Genomic DNA, 17,216 nt, shown 5'->3' with positions numbered 1-17,216 from the left:
GCCAGCCCCCAGCTCACTACATCCTCCCTTCACACTGCTATAAAGAGCACTAAGGTATGGGTATGAAGTGTTAGTATTAATTTCCGTGGGTACAGGAAAGGGCTTGTGTCATGCGGTGCGTACTGAAAACCATATGACAGTTACAGGAAGGAAAAACAAAAACAAACATTAACTCTCTTCAAATTGCAGGGTGAAAATTGTGTATTAGGACAATTATGTCTCCTGGTGGATGTGTTAGTATGCAGGCACTGATAACGCCTTATTTTCAAAACATATGCGTCTGTGACAGTTTGATAGTGAAAAAGCTAGTGATTCACATATGTAAAAAAATATAAGCTGGGAAAAAATGTCAAGGTGTGAGAGAGTGCTAAGTTAAATTACTTCTTCTAATAAGAAAGAAGCCATTAGTTTTCAAAAGAGTGATTGCTGGGTCTCTTCCTAGGAATACGCTTGTATCATTAATATACAGTTATTTCTAATACAGAAATGATAATGTAGGTGACTTCATTTTTCAAAGTTAGAAGTATTTAGAAAAGCCTCCCACTCTGTACAGTTGCCATGCTCAGAAACAGCTGGCGTGGAAACTAGGAATTAGCAGTCAGTTTTCTTGCTGGAAAATCAGCGTGGAGTTCCCCAGGGATGTGTTCACCCGTGACGTAAGAGAACGAACAGTGAGGTGACACAGTTTGTTAGGTTATTCACCGTGACGAAGACAAGGGTAACGACCAAAAAGATACAGAAGGCGTTAGGGGGGACCAGTGGTAAAGCAGCAGATCGAGTTCCATGTCAGCACACGCAGCGTGATGAACACAGCAAGAAAAATAATTGTAACTTAGCAAGTAGAGTGGTGTATCTGGAATTAACTCATACTGAGAACCTTGCTACTGAGTGGTGACAGAAAGAATTATACAGTATTTTGCTACTATTTCGTCTGTATTCAAATTAAAAAAAAAAAGGAAAAAAAAAAGGAAAAAAGAGAAGGAAACAGAGAGCACTGCTTGCAATTGTATATACATCTGCCTCTTGACCTCAGTTTGAATGCCGTGTACAGATCCTCTCCGCCTTAAAGCAGTACAGTAAAATGGAACGGTGTAGAGAGTGTAGCGAAGCTCAGTAAGATACAAAGAAAAGCGATGGGGATAAAGCGAAGGTGGGACAGATTTTGTGCGTGTATTTAGGGAAATTCAACTATGAGAAATGGGCAAGGAGAGGTGGAAATGGAATATATAAACAATAAGGTACCTGTACTGCTACGCTCACGCAGGGGTATCTGTAAAGGAGCAGTCAAAATCACGCTAGCTGTTAAACGACAATAAACTAGCTTGATTTCTCACCGACTCTGCTATCTACTTACTTATGCAGTGCATGTACTTGTGTACTGAAACAATGTTTCTTTACATGAAGGACAACGAGCCTTTTATTTGCACAGTCATCATCCTTACATACCCTCACTTAACTTCTACTGGATTTACTGAATGTCTTCCAAATTCTAGGGAAATGATAAGCAAGCGGCACCAGACTGAATAACAGAGGAAGTCTTGTAAATCCCTGTCACAAGCAAATAGCATGCCACCCCTCTGGGCCTAAGTTCTTGCATTTTGGTAAGTCAATTTTATATAATTTGATTTACTACCTTCACCGTTATATAATTTACAAAAAATATACTGCCCTGTCACATCCATTAATTTCCTGATTGATTTGTTTCTTTTTCATACTGCTCTGCCCTTTTTATTCCACGATGAACTGGAAAAGTAACAAGACTAAGTTACGAATGTGCTTTTTAAGGTATTCTGTCATCTTTTCTTTTCCTGTTCTTATTCACTTTTTTGTTTGTTTGCTTGTTTTTTAACGGATTACTCATACCACCATTTAGTCAACTCTTTTTGGAAAATGTAATTTAAGTCAGCGTAGAATGTGCACAAACCCACCACCTCTTAAAAATTTCCATCTATCTTCCTTCGAAGTCCATGCTAGTGTTTTCTTTTGCCGCAGTGAAGATTTCATTGAATACATCAAGCTTATATCTTATTATCAGCGCATTCTGACTTTTCTTTCACAGCATGTTCTGTTTGAATGAGATAATTTCTAAAGCGGCACCGTGCTTTGTACTTTACTGTGACACTTGGGAAATGGGGTGGTTGTACTAAAACATTAATATTTCTACTGATAACTACTGGTAGTATTGTATTTGTGAATGGAAGGTTATGGTTTTTACCTAGGTGAAGGGACCAGAAATTTTGTTCTGTGGCAGTTAAGAATCAGATCTGGGGGAGTTCAGTTTTCTCTGACTGTTTACATAAACAATAAGGATATGTCAAAGTATAATGTTTTCCACAGTCTTATTTCATCTATCTGAGGGAAAAATAAGAACAGCATTAAATGAATGCCAGTATAGAGAACCGCCCAAGGACTTTGGCACAAAACGGTTTGAACTTCAGGGCATAACAAGAAATAGATGATTATTGTCACCTGTAACAGCAGTTTATCCCTCAGTTTCCCAATACTGCCACTGCATGTCGCGTAACCTCAAAGGTAGATAAGCCGAGCACGAAAACAAGCTCTTCTGGGGCTTTTGAATCCAATGCTGCTTGGAAGTTATCTCTTGACACATTTGTCCAGCTTTGTCAGCCACTCCTTCATCGAACAAGTGGCGAAACTGATGTTTATTCATATTAGAATGATTCATATAGCTGTTATTCAGCTATGCTGCCTGCTTAAGCAAACATGCTAGCATGAAGCCTTACACTGAATAGGACACAAATAGGCTGAGCAGTGCAGACTACGCATCAGAGCTTTTTAACAGCTATCTAATTTAGATCAGGAGCACGGGCTCTTGCCCAATGCTCTCACACACATTTCTTTGAGGGCAATATCGTCTTAAAACATCCTTATCTCTAAGCAGTGCTTCTTGTCCCCTCTGCTGCTGTGTTGGTACATCTCATTCCACAGCTGAGCTGAATGTGAGTGGAATGTGAGTCCAGACTGGGAAGCGATATTAACCTCAGAGGTTTTTTTTCCAGTGGCATCCCTTACTCTCACAGTACACAGAGAACTAGAGCATGTTAACTTTAACTAATAATCCATCTCTTGCATATTATCTAAAAATACACTATTTTCAAAAGATGAAAGCATACATTAGAATCCTATGTTTAGGTAAAATTGTGTTATTTTTAGTTGAAGTCATATTTTTATTACCATGCATTTAAAGGAGGTGTTCAGAAATATTTTATAACTGTAGTCAATTCTTCTTGTGAAAATAGATTTCTATCATTTTCTTATTTAATTACTCTTCTTTTAATGGAAAAGTTAGGTGTAGTTATGCACATCAAATAATGACGGTGAACATAGGAAGGAACGTGTTCTGAATAACAACGTTGAAAAGTTCTTATTGTAGAGAAAATGCTAAGTCACAGCTTTAACCAATGATTGAGCATTTAGTGGGAAGGCAGGGCCTACCCAGGGGAGCTCAGGTGCATACAATGAACCTGAGTGACCGGAAGGGGTGGAGCCAGGATCCAGCCCTTTCCAGACCTCATTTAAGGGTTGGCAGTGGAGGTAAGCATGTTTTGTTGCAGCTCCTTGCTACTGAGGTCTTCTAAGAGTAAGCAGCAACTTTCCTTAATTTCTGCATCCGCTGCTGATGCGCTTGAGCAAATTCTCACTTGTGGTAGCATGGGATCTCACTGCTCGGGTGTCGTTGCACTGCTTTCCATCATGTTACACTTAGTTACTTATATCACTTTCTTATTTTACATTGGTGTAAAACTGTTGACAATTGGCCTTTTGCAGCTGATGAGGAAGTTCATTTGGTTTTCCAAATACATTAATGACGCTTCGCTTTGTGAAGAAGCTGCACATAAAATAAAGCACGTGTTCAATTTATGCAGGTGTTATTTTTCCACCATGGGAATACAGAGCACTGTAGTTAAAAGTTCTCTGTAATGAGATCATCATTTTGTTGGCATGAAGATGATGTGTATAGAGCTCAGTGTATTGGAGTCAATTGGATATGCTTTGTGTTCTTTAGATAACTATACCTAAGCTTCACATGAAGATTAGCTAGCAAAAGGTCACAATTGCATGGAACTAGTTTTAAGTTTTCTATTATTAAGAAAAAAGAAAAAAAGAAACAATCATTCCACAGTGACTTGCACATGGATCGCTTTGGGTAAGTACACACTAATTCATTTCACTGTTTTTAATTCTTTATTGAGTGTATTTATAGAAGTCTGAAGTACACATTAAAACTTGGTGATATATTTTTCCATATTTGGTTTCATCTTGGCAAGAGATATTGTGAATTTATTTCCTCATTGTGTCTGAAACATAAATGTGAGGGAAAAAAGAAGCGGTAAGTGAGCAGCTATGACCTGAGAGTTTTGGTTCACGGTCTGCTGCACTGTGGGATGAGAATGCAATAGTAAATCCTTTAAAGGATATCGTAACATTATAGTTAACAAAATCCTAGCCTAAAATTTGGTCAGGACGTGCTCTCAAGCATGATCCAGATCCATGATCCTGCAAAGTGGCAGGGGGCGGGTGTGAAACTCCACGGTCCTCGTGGTCCCTTCCAACCCAAGCCATTCTAAGATTCTTCAATTTACAAAATGAAAACGTTGGTCTTTGTTCAGTAGGGATGGTTCTTATTTGATTTTTTTATTTGTAATTAAGTATTTATTTTTATTTTTTCCTGTGGCTTTAATGTTTTTTTCTTTTTTATAGTATTTATGAAGCAGTTCTTGTCAATTAAGAACATAAGAGTCTATAGCGCTAATTGGCTTTAATTCCAAATAATCAAAAGGCGTTGTCTAAATTGCAGCTGGGTTCGAACTACTTTCTTTAGAGTGTCTGGTATGAGGCCATGTTTTGGTTCAAGGAGAAAAACAGTGTTGATAACACGCCGATACAGTTGCTGCCAGACAGTGTTGCTCAGAGCAAGGCTGTTCTCAGCAAAGGACCCCCAGAGCTGGGAGTGAGCAGAATAGGAACAGCTGCCCTAAACTGACCAAAGAGTACTCTGTAGCATGTGACGTTGTGCAGAAAGAGTTTTAATGGGTTTGGGAGTTCATCTCCCTCTCTTCTGTTCACTGAAGTGTGAGCCGAGTGTCAGTTGGGCGGTGGTGGTGAGCAATTCCTTGTGCATCACTTGTTACATCTACACATATGAATATATATATAGTTGTAACTACTGATCTTTTTTTTTCCTCTGCTAGTAGCTTCATCAATCTCTACCCACAGATTCTACTTTATTTTTTGTAGGTCTCTCCACCATCCCTCTGGGGAGGTGGGGGATAGAGCGCTAAGCCAGCAGCAGGGTTAAACAGGCGTGTCTCCCACTATTTGCAGAAGGGAATTTAATTCAGCAGACTTGGAAGCAACTCTTAAAAGCAGGGAATACTTAGTACAGAAGTTAGTGAACCTACTAGTGAATTATACTGAGGCTGCTTAGTTACCCTCACAGCAAAGACAGTTTCACTCCATTGCAGTGAACCTAAGGGTACCTAAGGAGAAAGCATGATGGCACAGAACTTTGAGTATCTAATATAAAAAGTTTTCTCTGAAGCCAGCAGGTATATCCATGGATTATTTGCAACTAAAATTAGGACAACCTCTTGTGTTCCTGTAACAGTTGGATTAGCTAGCAGGAAGCAGCATCAGAAGCCAAAGATGCCTTCTCATTAATATTTTTGTGTGTGAACTTGGATGCCAGTTGTGGGAGTCTCATATTTTAGTCCAAGAAATCACTTCTTAACTTGGCTATAATTAATTAAACAGCTAATTGGAAGATGTAGGTGTGAGGAAGACTTTCCTAATTAATAAACCAGCAATAAAGCTCTGAAGAAACGCTAGCTGGGTATTTCAAATGCTCTTTCTGTGTAATGTGAGGCCAGAGAAACTTCACAGAAGCTAAAGAAAAGGAGGTTGTATCTAAAAACTGTTAGCATAAGGGAAGTTGAAGCACTTGAACAAACGGAGAAAAGCGTGGAGGGCAACTACCGAAGAAAGTAAGTCCTTGTCATTCCCAGGGTGGCAGAAATTTAGAAACGCTGAAATACTATATCTATTCTCCAACTAAAACCTCACGAGCCTAGTACAACTGCTTACTGATGCAGAAGGCTGGAGGCCTTAAATTTGGTCTTTTTAAACAGGAAAAAAAACAAAACCACAAACACAAAACATAGGAAATTAAGTATTACCACAGTGCTGGAGAGTTTAATATAGTAGAAGAGTGATCTAGTGATCACTACACTTTATAAAGAACAACCATACACATTAGTTAATTCAATTAGTGCATTACAGTGCAAGACATTTTTGTGACAGAAATTCAGTATTTTCTTGTGGAACCTGGATTTTATACAGCAAGCATGTCCAAACTAACAGTTGAGCACCTGTAGCATGACAGTAGTGATAAATATTGTTACATTCTATTAAAAACATTATAACTGGCAGTACCATTACATTAAAAAAAAACCAACAAACATTTCACTCATTTATGCCAATACTGATGATACACTCAACAGCTTAACAGGAAGAACCCCTGCTTTTTTAAGCATTGACTTCTCACAGAATGACTTGAATTGGGTAGGAGCCTTAAAGGCCATCGAGTCCCACTGCCCTGTCCTCACCAGGGACACCTCCACCTGGAGTGAATCTGTCCAAGCCCCTCCAACCTTTTGCCATCTGCATTCTTCTGAAAGAAACAAACAGACATAGTCAAATGGCAGCAGTGGCCTCATCATTCCTATAAAGCTTAAAAGTCAGTCACTGCCCATTCAAAGTTTTGACAGAATTAAATTCCTTTTACATTCACTTCTGCTGAGAGTTCCAGCCACTGCTATCTCTATTTGGTGCTTCTCAAGGGATTGCGCTTTAGAAGTGACATTAGCATAGTGAGAGTTGTTAGCTGTGACAGCTGCAGGACTGTTCTTGGATAACTCAGGTTTCTGGAGGAAGACCTACCAGAAGCCAGACAGGCTGAAGCATTTCACGAGCTGTCTGTTTTCAGTAGCAAAAGCAGGAAGGAGTGGTGATAAAATTCACAGTTGAGAAAGAGCATCCTTAAGGGTATCATCAGGTGTTCAGAGCCAAGTGCAGGAACTAATCAGCTGAATACACAAGAACTTCTTTGTATAGCATAAATTACTTACTTTCTTGTTTTCTAAGCAGGTGTCACAGGGCAAATGCATCTCTCTTTTGCACAGTTACTTAAATGTTGACCACCTCTGGTCTGCATTCACGTAACACAGGGAAAGAAACTGCTGAGATGATAGTCACAGAACTGCTTTTTTTCCCCCAGAAGGAGATTCTGAAGTTACCTGATCCACCTCAGATACCACTTCAACATCAAAGGAGGTAACTCAGGGCTTCATCTGGTTGAAATTCCCACCTCTCCAGACACCACCATAGCTTCCCCTCCAACTTGCAACCATCCAGCACGGGAAGGTGAGATGGATACTGACATCTGAGGTACTAGACTGCTTCTTCCTTCGCTGAACTTCCCGGGGTTCTTTTAGCTTGCCATCAAGTTTCTTTTAAACAGCTTTACCCTCCAGCTGCTCACCTCTTCTGATTGTAGAACTTCATATTCTAAAGACTATTTAAAGGGTACTTTAAAGGGTACAAGGTGCATTTGGGGAAAGAGTAGCATGGAAGGTCCAAGCTGACTGAACTTAAATAACAGTATTATTCATCAGAATAGATGTATTGGTTTTCATACAGCATTTCTGGTCACAGAACGTAGCAAAATGAACATGAAGGCTGAAGTTACAGCACTTAGGCATAAGCTGCATTCCAATACCACTAGCAAAAAATGCTAGCTAATTAAAGAGAACTTGCGGAGCAGCAGCAGCAAGTTTCTTGCAAGCTGCACACATTCACTTCTTCTACAGTTTTATGACCATGCATCTCTAGTACTGCACCCTTGCTATTGAAAACTGCAGTGTAATAGGAAAGTCTAAAATAGAGCTGCTTCCCTTCTTCTTAATGATCTGGGTTTAAGGGTGCATCAATCACAGCAATTTCAAAGCTTACAGAGAGCAAAAGGCAGTTTTCTTCTCAGTGCCAGCCCTTGTGACACATCTTGAGCTCACAAAATATTCTCAGTTGCCTTCTAGAAAAATAAGATTGTGTAGTCAAAAATACTTAAATTTGCTTTCCTAGGAAGATCAGTTTTTCTCACCCTTCAAATTCAGGTTAACTGCTAAATGCCTTCCTTTCATCCACAGTTAGTGGGAAGTTAAGTGGTAATCCCAAGAAAATCTAAAAGACATGTCTTCTAAAAGTCATCTGCAGTTACAGCAGAAAACCGTCATCTTCACTTCTTTGAGTGACTCATGCTGCCTGTTTACAAAGGCACCTACAGGCAAATGTTTAGTTTCACATAGAACTCTTACCAAGAAGACAGGGTGCTTCAGAGGCATTTCTATTTTGTATTTTTCTGTTAGAAAAAATGTAGTGGCTCTTGAAGTATTTGGTGAAAAAGAAAGGGAGGGCAGAGTCAAACTTAACAATTTTAAAGCGCTACTTCAGGTTCCACTGCCTGGAACACGCTGGCAATACCCAGAACCTGAAGATAAGCCACCAGTAAACAGCCACTGGTTTTTTGGATGCACTGAAACAAAGCCCTCCGCCTCCTGAGGTCCCTTCTCCACAGGTAAAGCTCCCCACAGCCAGGTGCTTCCCCATTCAACTGGTATTCAGTTTTCATGAATCTTGCATGTATTTTTCCCCACCAGAAGCTCAGCTTACCACAGCTATTCACAGCAAATGTAGCAAAGCTTCTCTTATACTTGCATAGGGAGCCCCTGAAAAATGAACAGGGATTAAGGAGTTTTTGATTCTTTGATCACATACGCAGATCACATTGTTTACCAAAAGAGTTGCAGGCATTGACTACTACCGTGAAGCAGCAGCTTTGATAACAGCACAGCTTATACCTAAAGATGTCACCACTGAGCTGGTAAGTCCAGATCAACAGTTTTGATCAACTTTGACAGCTTACCTAAACTACCTCCTCAAAATTCACCCTTCTTCTAGGAAGTTTGCATGGATCTTGACAGTATTTTCCAGAACAATGAACTTTCCCTGTGCACATGGCCTATACTTTTGTTTTATCTGCTAATTATCTAGGTTAACATAGGTTGTACAGCTTGTTAAATGTCCACAGGATCTATTCCCCCAGGAATGTTGTGCACCCAGAGATCTCTGAAAACCAGTTTCTGAAAAGCAATGTCCCCTCACCACTCAGAACAACTGAAGTCATTATGGTTTGAAAGGTAACAGACTAAAGCACTTTTTAAGAAGGTATTACTTGTGCTCAGAGAGCACACAAATTCTGCTCCTTCCAGCCCAGGAATACTACCAGGAAGCAGCCATCACCACCCAGGAGCCCCCATCAGCATCCAGGTATCCACAGGACACAAAGGGGCAGGCCCCAAGGGGGCAGGGGCAGCCCCCTCATCCCCCCCAAGAGGGCAAGCCCCCAAGGGGGAAGAACAGCCCCCCACCCCCAAGGGGGCAGCCCCCTCACACCCCCCATGGGGGCAAGCCCTCCACCCCCAAGGGGGCCGGGGCAGCCCCCTCACACCCCCCACGGGGGCAAGCCCCCCACCCCCAAGGGGGCCAACCCCAAGGGGGCCAGGGCAGCCCCCTCACACCCCCCATGGGGGCAAGCCCCCCACCCCCTAGGGGGCCAGCCCCCAAGGCAGGGGCAGCTCTCTCCAGACACAAACAGCAGAGCCCACCCTCCCACCAAAAAAAAAAATATCTCTTTGAGATAGTGCAAAACTCAGCATCTAGCACCACAAAAACTGTGCTCAACACTGCCTAACAACCTCAACAATACAAACCCCACACTCTAACAGTAGAAAAAAAAACCCTGTCAGACACAAAAAGCCCCACTCACCCCTCCTTTCCTGCTACAAGGCACACTCTTGCTTGACAATACTAACCCCACAGCACCACCTGCCCATCCACACCAAGAAGCATGACACCATGAAATACTTGTATACCTACTCACCAGTCATGCTTCTGTTCCCCACCATGTAGAGGTCCAGCAATAGACTCCTGCAGCAGTCCCTACTCCTGCCAGGACCTGGAAAGAAACAAAACAAAGTTCACAGGGCTCTACAGTGACCCCAAAGAGGTCAGCCTTCTGTTAACATCCCCACATCCACTCACCTCAAGACCTCAGAGCTGCCACTCCACCTCCAGCAGGGCAGTGCTCCTGGCCTTCTCCTCTTGGATCTAAACCACACCAGGGCCTGAAAAGGGAAAACAGAGCAGCCCGACAAAGAAAACAGCACCAGGACCCTAAATTTCTAAGATGGGCTGTTTCACTGTGCAGATAGTGCTTACCATATTACTCCAGGAGAGCCCCTGCTGTGCACCATCAGGACTGGAAAGGAAACAAAATCCCCAACCCTATAAGCCAATTCTAGCTTCCCACACACAGGCTGGGAACATACTCGACACTCACCTCACTCTCAAGGTCCAAACGACAGCTTGAAGCAAACAGGATCCTTCTGCCGGCCCCAGACCTGCAGGAAGAAAACCTCTACAAATCCTCTACAAATAGCATAAGGGAGGACAGTGTCATTGGCTCCGAGGCTCTGCAGCACTCACCTTTGTAGTCCCACTGATAAGGAAGCTACTCACAGCAAGGATCAACCACAACGATAATCCACTTCAGCCTTCACCTGCCAACAAAAAAAAGAAAGATTAAAGGCTATCTCAAGCAAGGCTTTCACTTCAGCTGTCTCACGTGCTGCTTCTTCACACCGGGAGCACCAGCACTGGGGACAGGGTGGGGACACCGTCGCCCTCTTCTACTCGCTCCCCACGGAGAGGAGCGGGAGGGGCCGCGCCGCCCACCGAAAACCTCCGACGGAGAGAGGGGTGTTCGGCCTCGGGGAGCTAAGCAGCAGCTCTTGCAGACCTGCTGTACGAAAAGAGCACCAAAAACTAAAAAATAAAAAGTGGGCAACTCCCCAACAGCAGCCCTGCACCAACCCTTAAAAGATGAAGGTGGGAGCCCCCAGGTGCACGGCATCCCCGCACTTGGGGGAGAGCGCGCACCCCGGGCCCCCAGCGCTCGCGGTCCCCGTAGTTTCACCTGCGCCGGAACAGCTCGCAGGTTTGGGCTGATCCTCGCTGCAGCTCTCACCCTGCAACAGAGAAAAAAAACTCAGAGGATTAGAGTCAAAAAGTCAAGTTCAGAAACAGACGATCGGTCACAAGAAACCCGCGAGAGCGGCATCTTGCATTGCTTCTTACCTACAGCAACCTCATCGGGATCGCCTCCCCCACCGGCGCGGGTGGGAGGAGCTGCAGAGCCCGAGCGCTTCGGGGTCGTGCTCGTCCTCGGGAAGGACAACAGGGATCCTGGTCCAGCCCCTGAAAAACAAAGGAAAAACAAAGAAACCGGACAACAGATCCGTGACGACCCCAAAGATAAAGAGAGCCCGGAGAAAAGAGAGCCCAGCAGCAGGTCCAAACCACTGCCAACCCCCCCCCCAAAAAAAACCAAACAAACCCAACAAAAACAGACGGAGAGCCCGGCAGTCCCCCGCTGGGAACGGGGAGCCGCAAGAGCTCTCTCGCCAAACCGCATGCCCCCCAAAAAAGCAGATGGAGAGCCCGACAATCCCCCGCTAGAGGTAAGGCACCGCAAGAGCTCCTTCACGGCTCCCAGCGGCTTCTGGCGGGGTTTAAGAGGCTTTGGAGCATGCCCCGTCCTGGGCTCCCAACGAGATGCAGCTGCGGCCCCGGCCCCGAGGCACCTGTGGGTCATCGCTTCCTTAGCGCAGCTGGACCTCGTCGGAGCCGGCACCGGGCGCTGACAGCGTCCGGAGAACCTTTGGGCTCGGCTCGCCCAGACATGGATGTTCCCGTACTGCTGCAAGACTAGATGGCTACGCCCGTCACTTTGCTGCGAGGGACGTGGCGGCAGAGTCGGGATGAAGGGTGCTAACCTTCATCGGGGTTAACGGCGAAAGGCGGAGCTGTGGACAAAAGGAGGATGAAGGATATAGGGCGCTCCTGTGCGGAGCCGGGAGGTACTGGACGATCCTCGTGGGGTCTCTTCCAACTCATACTGCAGAGTTACATTTCTAGTCCTAACAGGAACAGTTAGGAAACTGGATTATTTAAGGTTAGCCGCTTGGATTCTGGAATCCACGTGAGACTTCAGCCTGAAATAAAAAATGAGGGATTTTGTATTCCCAAGCACTTCCTATCTTAGAGTCTCAAGCAGCAATTGGATATGTAGAAGACTGCCAGAATACGGTGTACTCTCCTTCCACCGTGAGACGCTCATTTCTGCGAGATCATCTTTACAATCATTAACACCTTCGTTTAAGACTCAGATCATCCATTATGTGGTCAGTATTCCCACCCACCTGCTTAATCCAGTTTCAGGTTCATTTTTACCACCAGTACAGAGTAAAACTACCTTTTGTGCGTGTGGACCTTGACTACGCTTCTTGGATAATCAAATATTACTCGCTACTTTAATTACTGCTGTCTCTCTGCTGGCCGTGCAGGCTTGTGCTTTAGGTACATTGTAATTTTATGTAAAACTTTAACTCCCATTCACAATAAATAAATAAATAAATAAATGGCACAATACTCCTAGCGTTTGGGTTTTCCCTGTCATCAACTTTTATACATGACTATTGACTTCTTTTTTGGCGTCTTCTGGTGCATCAATGTCTCGTCAAGTGAAACTGATAATAAACAGCCTCTTCAGCTTTATGAAATGCAAACTCGCATCCCCTACTTCTTATATAGAAGAAAAATTTATTTAGTAGATGGAGGCCGTTTATCACAGACATACACACACACACATACTGAACAGAAAAACACACTTGGATTTGCCAAAGGAATTTATTATTTCTGGTGCCATTATTCAGCCATCAACGAACCCCTTACAAACATTTCTTATTCGCGTGCACACAGCTCAGTGTTCTTCCCTGAGGTCTTTATGTTGAGCTCTGCGGTCCCTACTTTCAGGCTGGTGGCATTCAAACCAAGTGGAAAGCTGAGAGCTGAAAGGGCTGCTGATCGTCGGGGATGCCGCAACGAATTAGTCAGATGATCTGGTCTTATCGCAACGCTTTCCGTTGTCGCTACAGTTACTGCATTTAAATTCTTTATGAGCTTTCATCTGGCTGTTATCATCAAAATTATTCATGGAAGCTAATTGGCCTTGGAGGTAAACCTCCTTTATTTCCCATTTCTTTCTATGACGTGCCAGCCCGGTCCATCGTGAATCAGAGCATCCTGAAAGCGGCTCCTTTTTCTAAGAGGCTGCCTGTGTTGTCATCCTGGTGGCAGCAGCGGACGGCAGAGACGGCACACGTCCCAGGTTCAGAGCATCCCAGCGCTCAGAACCTCATCGGAATATATTACTTTACAGATAGTTAGTGACTTTTAACTTAGTCCTGTTAACTAACGTTAACATATTCCTTTGTCAAAATTGGCACCTATCTTGAAGAGCCAATTTTCCTCCCCGAGCTTCTCTAAAGATAGCACTCGTTGCCAGCCTTCCTCTGCTGCATTTAACAAGACAGATGAAGTTCATTTCTGTGAGAAACTTCTCATCCCCTTTCCCTTCACATCCACCCCTCCCAGTTCACGCGCTTTACCCACAGCTGGTAAGAAACCCACAGAGTACTCCAGATGAGACATCCTCCTTGCGTCCCCTAAAATAAATGACAGTGTTTCTTTCCAGCATCCGCAGGGAAATCCTCATCCCCTGCAGGCTTTTTCGTGGCTGCATCCAATTGCTTAGTACAGCCACCTCTTCTTCTCTGTCCTGTTTTCAGTTCACCCGACAGCTTTGCCGTGCTCGGGTCGTGGTCACCAGACGGGGCTGCCTGGGCTCCAGCTCCCTTTCTAGAGAGATGGACTTGGCTGCTTTGCCTTGGTCCCGGTGGCTCAAAAATTACCATTGTAAGCTCCTGTTTCCATTTAGTTGGCACGGACCAAACTCAAGTATGTTCGGTACCATATTTTCCAGACTTAAACTAGTTGTTTTTTTTTTCCTTCCCTCCATCTCAGGAAACGGAAAACATTTGTTTCTGAGGGGATGCCTCTGGAAAATTAGTTGTTAACACTGAATTCTTTCTGTTTTTTTTTCTTTGAAGAGCTTTACCGCCCGCTCACAGCAGAAAGCAACCTGAAAGTTTGCAAGTAGAAACTCTCAGGAGGCATCTTTTGCTGTCCCCGTGAAAATCTACCCAAACTTAGCTTCATATACGGTTCTGAAAATTCCACTTGTTTACATCCGCAAGCACATGTCTCTGGCGGCTTAACAGGGACCGAGCTTTCCCCTTGGGGGGAGAGAAAGGTCCGGGACCTGTCACTCTGAGGATGACGCACTGCCTGTGATGGCAGATGTGACAGCCCGTCTCCTCCCTCCTCCCATTGCCAGTGTCTTCGCTCATTCGGTCCGGCACGAGGTCCCGAGGCTGACACGGGTCTTGGGAAGCTTTGCGTTAAGGGGGTGAACACAGCTGACTCATACACTGAAAATAGTTACATGACACTGACCCCCACATAAGAAGTAAAAATGTCTCAGAATGTAAGTCCCACAGAAATTTTCTCTCAGGAAATTACGCCTTGAAGTACCGACATCGGGACTGACCGTAAGCAGACAGATACTCCAACTAGCACAGGGGAGGGTTATGAAAGGTGGCTTTGCACCTGACTTAGACATCTTGCAGTCAGTTTTTTGTGTCCTGCTATCACATCTGGCATTAACAAGCGCAAGAGGAGTGCGGACACAAGAGCAACTCAGACACATCCTAAAACAACTCCTTACTTTATTCAGGCTACTTTATTCATCTTACTTCTCAGTAAGTACGTGCTAATACACAGGAAAATGTGACAAGCTCGGCGTAAGCAGCCCAGCACCAAACCGACCACTTCAATATTTGCCCATTCCAGGTGAGCAGCCAGAACTTTACGGGACAGATCGAGGCTGTGAATGAGGTGCAAAGCAAGAAATAATGGCAAGCCTGTTCTGAGATGACCCAGGAGCGGCAGCTTCACCTCACACGCTTCCATCTCATTCAGCCTCACCTTGTGTGGCACTTGCTGAATTGAGCGACTGTTTTTGTCTATTCTCAAGTAAGAAAGGAGCCCACACTCCAAATGCTGCACGAAGCGCGCTCAGGTTTCCAGCTTGCCACTGGCTTTCATGCAGTTATGACAGAGCAAAGCAAAAATAACTAAAACAAACAGACTAGGTAGACATATGAATGAGGAAAAAAAAAAGGAAAAAAAAAACAACAAAAAAACAAGAGTAGACATTAAAACAGGCTATTTCACTCCACAGTGTTTTTCAGTTTTGTGCAGCTCATGTCACCTTAGGGCACTGGCTTTTTCAGATGGCAGAGTGGAAGGGCTTGCTTGCTCAGTGGTGCCTTCTGAAAGGAGGTGAGTGGACAGGTATTCAGGAAATGAACGAGCTTTCTGGAATCAAGCGATGTAAGTCCTGCTCCTGCCAGCTCGAGGCAGCGAGACTCATTATGGTTTAAATAAGTGATCTTTTTTCTTATTCAAAACCTTTATTTAGCTATATAAAAAACTCCCCGTTCACCAGTTTATGATAAAAGAAAATGTTTAGATTGGCGGCGTGAACTTTCTGCTATCGTGAAAATAGGAACAGATCGTATAAGTGTGCTACGCAAAGATTTAGCAGAAGCAAGTGACGGCTGGCTTACTGTCATCAAGATTTATTACAAAGATCAGAGGCCGCTGTCAGAGTTCTAACTGATTTTGGTCATTTTTTCCCAAATTTCTTGCCTGATATCTGACACTGCAGTCGAAGCAATCTTATTTCAAAAGTCGCTGAGCAACTTCAAATTCTCCCAAGTCAGTGGGTTCTAACTTCAAGTACCCGAATTGTCAGGTTATGGCTGTAATTAGGCAAGGCAAGTTCTTGGTTGCATGTGAGTAGTCTTTGTGACTGGAAAAGAGCTGCTCATGTCAGTGAAGACGCTGATGCAACTTACCATGCCCCGGAACACGGTACGGGCTTCAAAAGCTGAGAGTTAACTTTTTGTTCCTCCACCTCGTTACGCAAATTAATCATTAAATAAGAAAAACAGACAATGTAACTCCTAAGAATTTTTTATTCCACATGAGTGAACCGACACGTGCTTCTGTGAAATGAAAAGCAGCAGAAATACTGGATGTTATGATGTGCCATCTACTCTAACGTGGCAGCAGAGAAGCACACGAGATTCCTCTGCGCTGCTTTCGCTATTTTAAGATTGATTTACACTGTGACTTCCTGAAATAAATGTGTCTGATGTTGCATATAATTTGATTTTTTAAGACTCTACTGCTATCTCATTTGACATCCTGGTCTACATCAGTTGAAGAACGTAGTAATATTGGCGTTACCTTCAGCAGCAATAGTAAAAAATACTGTGAATAAAGTTAGAGGTATAGAAATGAAATGCACATATCTCAAGCCTTAGCTTTCTGAAACACATGGTCAGTATCAGCACGTGTGGTCACTGGAACGTCACCTTGTGGTCCAAGAAGCATAAAGCAAAACTCTGGTTACAGAGGAATGCGATCACTGTTGCTTGAGGATTTGTCTTCAGAAGTACTGAGCTGACCGCAGGCGGTTCTGTCCCGATGCCTGGTCCTGGAGGAAAACCCGATGCCTGAGGAACTCCCGCTTTCTCCCAGCATATCCTGATACCTTGCCAAGAACGACGCAGCTCAACTTGTCTACATTTGAAGTTCAGAAACCAAACGGGAGGGAGTGGAGAACGCCTTTTAAAAAGGGAAAACAAATAACTACAGGAAGATTGTATTTCGGAATAAAATGCGAGGAGCGTCCGGCAAGCCCGAGCTGTGACATAACACAGACAGAACAAACACTAACCGCCAGTAACAATGTGATTGCTGGTCCTGCAGCAAACCATACGGTTTTCCAGAGCTATGATGTCTTCCCACAGGAAGGCTTCAGGGACGTGACCTGACAAAGACATCCATCTGTGAAGTTTTCAAAGGGAAGAATCTCTGCTGAAGAACCGAGTGATAGACAGCAGCTAAGGCTACATTCTCCTGAATGAATGGTCAAGTCAGCAGTGGAAATTCATCCTTTTAATCGCAGATTCGTTAGGGTTTGTACATATTTTAATTCACAAAGAAACACTCAAGGTGCTCTAAGTGCTTCTATAGGTGGATTGTAT

The 17,216-nt window shown here is 43.9% G+C and overlaps 1 protein-coding gene across 1 annotated transcript in view; it reads left to right on the top strand.

The window, feature by feature from the left end:
* The window catches only part of SEC24B (SEC24 homolog B, COPII coat complex component), a 108,745-nt gene that overhangs the window by 53,293 nt on the left and 38,236 nt on the right, over positions 1-17,216 (top strand). The gene's annotated exons all lie outside the window — the stretch shown is intronic.

The sequence above is a fragment of the Cyrtonyx montezumae genome, unplaced genomic scaffold (genome assembly GCF_038088225.1).
Source record: "Cyrtonyx montezumae isolate F1298 unplaced genomic scaffold, pur_monq_1.0 scaffold_2, whole genome shotgun sequence".
NCBI lineage: Eukaryota > Metazoa > Chordata > Aves > Galliformes > Odontophoridae > Cyrtonyx > Cyrtonyx montezumae.
The sequence above is the reverse complement of the archived record's forward strand: the minus strand, read 5'-3'. Positions and strand labels throughout refer to the sequence as shown.